Source organism: Gavialis gangeticus, unplaced genomic scaffold (assembly GCF_001723915.1).
Source record: "Gavialis gangeticus isolate Ggan-Ray unplaced genomic scaffold, GavGan_comp1, whole genome shotgun sequence".
In the NCBI taxonomy this organism is placed as follows: domain Eukaryota; kingdom Metazoa; phylum Chordata; order Crocodylia; family Gavialidae; genus Gavialis; species Gavialis gangeticus.
This window is the reverse complement of record NW_017729024.1, coordinates 40,348,961-40,356,664: the sequence shown is the minus strand read 5'-3', so window position 1 is coordinate 40,356,664 and position 7,704 is coordinate 40,348,961.

Below are 7,704 nucleotides of genomic sequence, written 5' to 3'. Positions count from 1 at the left end.
GCAGGCACCTAGTCCGTTTGAAATCAGGCCACCACTTCTGTCATTTGATATTAGGAGTTGTCAGCTGACTTGCAGCAGACACCATGAGCTCAGTCCTGGCACTGAAAACTTCACAGAGCCTTCTCTCAGTTTGTCTTGAAGAGGCAGTGCTTAGATACTAAAAATATCTCCATGCCAAAGTCCAAGTGATATAGTCAGCAAAGCAAACTATTGTCTACCTTCTCTATTGCACAACTGAACAAAAATAATCTCGAGCTGTATATAAACCAGATGGGTTTCTCTCTTGCTGCAAGAAAACAATGCTGTTTTCAAAAATGGCTTTATTTTTCCCCAGCCATACGGGACCTTTAAAAAACTTGGAATAATCAGCATTCCATAGTCCCTGCCCACAAGCAAGGCACAAAGCCTCCTCAACTTGTACTGCAATATTTTCCTAATGAGAAACCAACTTGCTAAAGAACTGGAGTCGTCATAACACACAATACAATGCAAAACTAAAGAGAGGTTGACATAGGAATTATTACATTTGCAAGGCTTTTTACAGTAATTTATATAGAAAAACCACTAGTGATTAGCATTCCATGGAATTTTAAACTGACTTGCACAACCCCAATCAAAACCTATGAAAAAGTAACTGTATTATGCAATTCCTTAGTGATCAATTTTATCAAGCTGTTCTAAGGGTATAATTCGAAGCCCACCTCAGACTTTCCATTAACTTCAACAGGCTTGGACTAGAACACATGCATATACAAGCATTTGCACACATTATGAGAGAGATACTGAAAGCTGGCTGGCATAAAGAATGTGCAAAAGAGAACTGCTGATGACATGGATGATAAAACACCTTGGATGATAAAGCCATTTGCTACTGGAAATTGGGTGGGGGACAATAGCTTAAATTCTGGGACTAGCACTGAAAAAACCTAAGATTGATGCGTCTAAACAACATTTCTATCACTTCAGATGTGGAGAAATGAAAAGGAACATAAAATATAATTAGTGTGATACAGCACCTATACACGAGCAGCAAGGCTGCACTGTAATTGCAGCACAGTGGAGCAGACTTGATTAATCGAGTCTGATGGAGCGTGGTAATTACTGAGCTCCAGCAGACTCCAGCATCTCATGTATCAGCATCCCTGGGCTGAAAAATGGTGGTGGGGGTAATTTAACTAAAGCTTGTTCAACAAGCTTTATTTAAAGCATTGCCGCCAAAATTTTTCAGCGTGGGGACGCTGAAACATGAGATGCTTTGGGTTCTTTAATTACAGCAGCTCTCAGAACTGCTCTAAATTAACCCCTCCACCCCCTCCCAGAGCATGTATATAAACACCCATAATGTCTATTTTATGCTCCCCAACCCCCAAATAGCTGGGTTTTTTTTAAAGTCAAAGCAAATCAATGTTAAAAACAGACCTCTCCCTAACAGAGGGCCAAAACTAAGTACTTGTGGTTTTCTTCCCAAGTTAGAAATATATTGGGGATAGTATTAGTTCCCCATTCTTCCTCATTATCATTCCAGAGAACTCCTCCTTACCTTACATAAGTTTTCCACACCTTCTGGCCCACAAACCATCACCTTTTCTTCTCTTCTACCCATCCAACCATGCATACACTTGTCTTCACAACACACCCTCACCCACCATCTCGCTACAAGATACATCAACGAAACTACCATCGATGTCTGGGCATCCTCTCACGATTACCATGCACTCATTCTCTCCTCCCATAGCAGTCCATGTAGTCACCACCAAGGATCCTGGTTTTCTCCATTGAAAAATCACAAATTGTCTGATAAAAACATGCAAATTCTCTGATTTAAAAAACCAAAATCTGTGATTAAAATGAAACACCACATATATATAGGTATCAGTTGAATACAAAGTTTTATTGATCTATTTACAATTTTAAAGCAATTTGGAAGCCTACCAGTGCCTCAATCATTATAATAAAATACATTCTAAATGCCTATAAATTTTGGTATTTGATTTTGGAGTTTTTTATCATAGAAAATCAGAGGTCCCCCTGCCCCCTTCGCTCACCAAGACACAGGTCCAGGCCCCTCATTTCCAAACCCTGCAGGTGCCCCTCACTCCCCACCACTGCTGGTGCCCCTCACTCCTGATCAACAGCTCCCCAGCCTTGCTGGTGTCCCATTCTCCCCACGCATGGCCTCCCCTCCCCCCAGCCCTGCTGGAGGGGGCCCCCAGCTGCCAGGGCTAGGGGGCCATGGACACGGGTCTGGAGCCCCATGCCCACCTAGCAGTGCCTAAGCTCTGGCTGCCACCTGCAGGAGGCTGTGGCTGCTGCGGTGGAGTGGAAGATAAAGTCCAGCTCCCCCTTCCCCATGGGCAGCATGGCCTGAGCAAAGCCCATTGGTGGGGTGTGGGTGCAGGCTGCCAGCTGCAGGCTCAAGCTGCCCACCCTGCTGCCTTTCCCCTGGGGCCTCTGTGGCTCAGCAGGCACGACCTGGTGTGGCAGGGCAGTGCGGGCCAGGAGGGGAAGCTCATTGCTGCCACTGGGAGTCCTGCATCACCATTGAGGCGCCCCCTACCTGCCCAGCAGCAGAGAGAGGCACAACCTTACACCACCACCCCTGCTGCTGGTGGGCGGGCAGCAAGTCTGAGCTTCTCTGCTTGTATCCGCTCTGCTCGGCCATGCTGGTTCCCACCCGCTGGGCTGTGGAAGCTTCAGGGTGGAGGCAGCATGGCAGGGAGCCCGAGCTTACAGAGGACAGCCCTCCTCCACCCCACGTGCAGATCTGGGGTGTACATGCCCTCCATGGCCCCCTGGGAGTGCACACAGTGGCAGGGAGCCAGCCACCTCCCAACCCCCACACATGAGCCACCTCCACTGCTGGGACCCTCTGGCTATGCATTCTGGCCCCAGGCCCCAAACCCCACACACTGCCCCAGCTGGACATCAACCCCAGACTTACCCAACTCCCTCCCTGTCTATGGGGGCCTCACTCCCCCCACCGGGACTTACCTTCAGGAGCTGCTCTCCAGGCTGCCTGGTGGCCATGTGCATGTGTCAGTGCACACACACAAACACGCCACCCCATGCCTGACCACCCTCCTCCCACTCCCCCCAACCCCTTGCAGGCTGGAACTCTGCCAGTCTGTAAGGAGCTCTTTGCATAAGTGGAAAATCTGCATGTTTATCCACTAAAATGAAAAATCCACATTTTTCTCAGTTAAAAGGGAAAATCCACTTATTTCCGTTTTCCTGCGGGAAACGGAAAGCCCGGATCCCTGGTCATCACTTGTTAGATATCCCCTCCACATATCCCATTAATCAATTTTCTCCTCTTCCCTTCTGCTCACTGTGCATCCACCACTGTCCCACACACATACATTCTTACACACAAACCATGAACCTTAATGTCTCCCAAACTACTGTAGTTCCCTCGCTATCTGTCTCTCTCCTAACAAAAATGACCATCTTCATTGCTCCAGTTCCTATTTCTGGTTTTTCACCTTCCCCTCATGTCCCCACCCACTTAACTGAGGTCTTTATAGGTCACTCTGCCTCCCCAGTGCTGGACTGCATTAGCTTGAACACTGACCTTTAAACATGCTCAAGACCAAGTTCATTCCAGTCAATGCAATTTTTTTTTTTGCTTTGTCAATGTGTTGTTTTCTCTAATTGTTTTCCCAGAACATTTTATTTCTCTTTGTACAACAAATATTTGAAATCCCACCAGCTATTACTAGATTGGTTCATCCACCACTGGACTGTAACCCACTTAGTGCCAATAAGCATAGCCCACACAGAGGAAGGTTCTTCTTATGAAACAAGTAAGACAGAGAATGGGAGAGGACTGTGTGGTATGTAAACTTCTGGTATTTCAATAACTTGACAAAAATCCTTTTTTTACAGTCCAAAGAATTGATTTTTCACTACACAGGAGAAGAACTACTAACTTTTGTTCTGATGAGCTCTTTTTTCTGGTTTGGATAAAACACAAAAATATTTTCAATCTCTACATAAATAAATCTGTTTGAATTTGAGATCACTGTCTTCAAACAGAAAAAAAGCATCCTATTCTTTCTCTATTACAAGCCCCTGAAAGGGCATATAAGGAACTAATTTCTTTCTAGGGAAAAGCTAGTGACCAACATTGGGTCCCTCAGCCAGGCAGTTTGCCTACACTAAAGGCTAGATTAAAGAGTGACCTTAATTTGAATTTAAGTAACTAGAATCTGCTCAAACCCAAGTCCCCACCCTCAAAGCCACACCTGACCAGGGAGGTATCAAAGTGTTGCCAGCAAAGATCTTGAGTCACCTACAATGACATGTTTTGCATGTCCCCAGAAGCATTTCAGTCCTGTCAACATGGGGCAACTCAGCATTATTTCATGGGATCCACAAACTAGGTGGTTCCCCTGCCTACTACCCTGACAGGCCCAATTTAGTAGGCATACTGTGAAGACTTTGAACATATATCTACAAGACTGAGCTGTATACAGAACAGTGGCAGGCACCATTTTCATTCAGACAGGAGAAATTCAGCCCCTCCCCAACTTATACAATCATCTAGAGAAGGGTGCTCAACCCCCAGCCCACAAGGCAAGTCTGTAGGATTACCCTCACCACCCTCTACATGAGGGGTAGGCAAAATGCGGCCCGCCAGGCCATTCTATCCAGCCCACCGGTCCCCTAAAAAAATTAGAAAATTTATATTTATCTGCCCCTGGCTGCCTGTCATGCAGCCATCTATGGCTTGCCAAAACTCCGTAAGCGGCCCTCCACCCAAAATAATTGCCCACCCCTGCTCTACATGACTGGATAGGGCCTTGCCCACTCTGGATTGGGCTCACCAGCCGAATCCAGCCCCATGGATTGGGCTCACCAGCTGAATCCAGCCCCATGGATCAACTGGACACCACCCATCCAGCCCGTGGGGCTAAAAGATTGGGCCCCACTGATCTAGAGTAGTGGTTCCCAATCTTTTTAGACTCATGACATCCATGTATAGATTTGAGGCAGTCCTTGGAAAATGCCAGCTAACTTTCACTCTTTTTACCTACAGAAAAATAGAGCAGTTTCTGTTGCAAAGAACTCAGGAAGATCACAACTATGAATGTCTATTTGAAATCTCTGGGTTTATCTTGTGAATCATATTTGTAAACCTAACAGTGCTAACACTGTATGGCACTTCACAGCACCCTTGAAAAGGATCTCAAGGCACCCTACAGTGGGTTGAGAACCATTGATCTAGAAGTTAGTGCACACGCTCAGGATGTCAGAGACCTGGGCTTCCTCTGGCTGAAAAAGGTATAAACATACTACTACCTGCCAAGGGAATGTACTAACCATCTATCACTAAACTATTTGGGATGGGGATACTAGCACTCTCCCCCTATTGAAACTGTTCTGCTTAACAGAAAAAGCAACATATTGGGTCAGAAAAAGTAACACCGGACATTCTTTTAGACTGATTATTAGACTGCTGGATGGGCAGGGTGGGAGTAGGGGAGGAAAGTGTCCTGGATGCTATTTATTCATTACATGAAATAGTCTTTTTGAGAGGAAAGCAGAAGCAGGTTTAGAACTGAGTCCTGAATGGAAGAAGGCACCTCTCTGCAGGTCCTGCTTCAAGCAATGCACTGGAGGCCACGTGTGTTCGTCGTCATTGTTTCCTCCTGGCTAACTGAGGTGGCCTGCTGTTCAGCTTGCTGGCTCTTTTGAATCCCACTGTGAAGTGCCCAAGGTATTTTCTCTCCATGCACTTTAGAGGGAGCCCAAGTGCCTAGGCACTAAAAAAATTAGTCACTGAACATCCCAGCATTCAAGTACGTATTTTATTCTAGCCTAAGATTAGAAAAAAATACCTGCACCACTGTTATATTATAACTCAGACTAATCTCTACTCTACTCAGTAAACTGTGCTTCGACCCTTATTTATACCGGTTGGTCCATACACTGGACTAGGATTAGGAGCAAAGGTTGCGGTCCTAAAATTGGCATACATTGTTCACTTATTTCTTCTTCATCCCATGCCAAATTACTGTCTCTGCATCTGTAAAATAGGGCCCGTGTTGAATTCAGTTCTTATTTATGGTGTATAAGTCGAGGTTTAGTGCCAAAATATTTACTTTTAAATTTCCACTTTGACTTATACACCACATTAATACTTTTGACCCCCATCCTAGCACTGCTCTGGCCTATTCTAGTAAATATTCATCACAGAGGTCCCAGCAGACCCATTTGCAGTGTGGACAAACCCTTAAATGAGGATCCCAGCGTTGATGTTTTACAGCCCAGTCTAGTTAGATCTGGGTATTTTGAACTTTGTCAGACTGGCAGATTTCATAGATCTATGATAGATAAAATACGGCAAATTCACATGCAACAGTATAATTTGCAACATAAACCAAACCATACATCTACTGAAGAACTATGCAAAAGAGTTCAGTGGAAATGAGACTGATATGTTAAGTCAGAGAACAAACAGTTTGCAGTCAAGTACTTAAAGCCATTTCTGTGGATTTGATGTTTCACTTCCACGAATAAGTATCATGTTATTTCTGAAGCCGACATTTTTCTGGAACTAATAAGTCAGATCATGACGCTGGCATATCCATGAGACTAGTCAAGCAAAACAATCATCTCTTTAAACACATGACAGTGAAATACACATTTGTTCTAGCACAAACAAAGAAACCCATTCAAATATGAAAATAGATGGGCCTGAGAAAATTTCTGAAGTAGTTGTTGAGAGGACTGACTGGTTTGGGAAAAATCCATTTTGGAAGTTCCATTTTTGACTGGAACATCTGGAATTCTGCTCCCCGCCCCCAGTGTATCCAGATATTGTTACTGTAGACATTACTTTACATCTTCCTCAGTTCAGATTACTGAAAATTGTTTCATCTGCCTATATCTCACTGCAGTTAACATGACTTATTTCTGAATTTAAATGACTGGGAAGGAAGTCAGATGGTGTAGACATGAAGGCTGCATGACAGGACAGAAACCTGCGGGAATATGGTTTCTTGAGTCTGAAAAAGCCAGTGAAATGGACTGCTGCAGCTTGGTCTGGCCTGGCTTCCCTGGCATGGGCAGCAATTGGCTTGCAGCAGCCCACTCTGAGCACCCACCACTGCCACGAGCAGGAGGCAGGTGCCAGGTGCCTCACCTTTGCCTGCTGCAATGGTTTGCTCCGCTGCTGCCACAAAAAGTTGGAGGGTGAGGCACGGAGTTGCACTCTAGCTGCAGTCCACCTGCAAACCATGGCCCTCACATGGGGCTGGAAGCAGCGGGCACTGCCCCCTGTCCCCTAGGGCTGCCCCAGCCTAGGCCACACTGCCACAGCAGGAGGCAGCAGTGAGCCTGGCTCCATGATTAGCTCTGGCTCCCCTCCATCCCACTGCTGCGCCTGCAACCAGGTCAGATCCCTCCTTCCTAAGGCCAGACCCACCTTGGCATTGGGCCTCACCACTCCTCCAAGGGACTTGACCCAGGTGCTGTGGTGTGGGCCCTGCCTGACAGGATCAACATTGTGGAACAGAGCCAGCACCGTGTCAGTGCCCATGCTACTCCCCACTTTCCCTCAGACTACTGGTGTCTGGCTGCCACAGCCCTGGGTACATGAGCGGAGCCTATCAGTGTCCATGCCGCTCCCCCACTGTGATGGGGGGGGGGGGGGGGGGGGGGGTAAAACTCTCCCTTCCCCCCAGGCTACTGGGGTCTGGC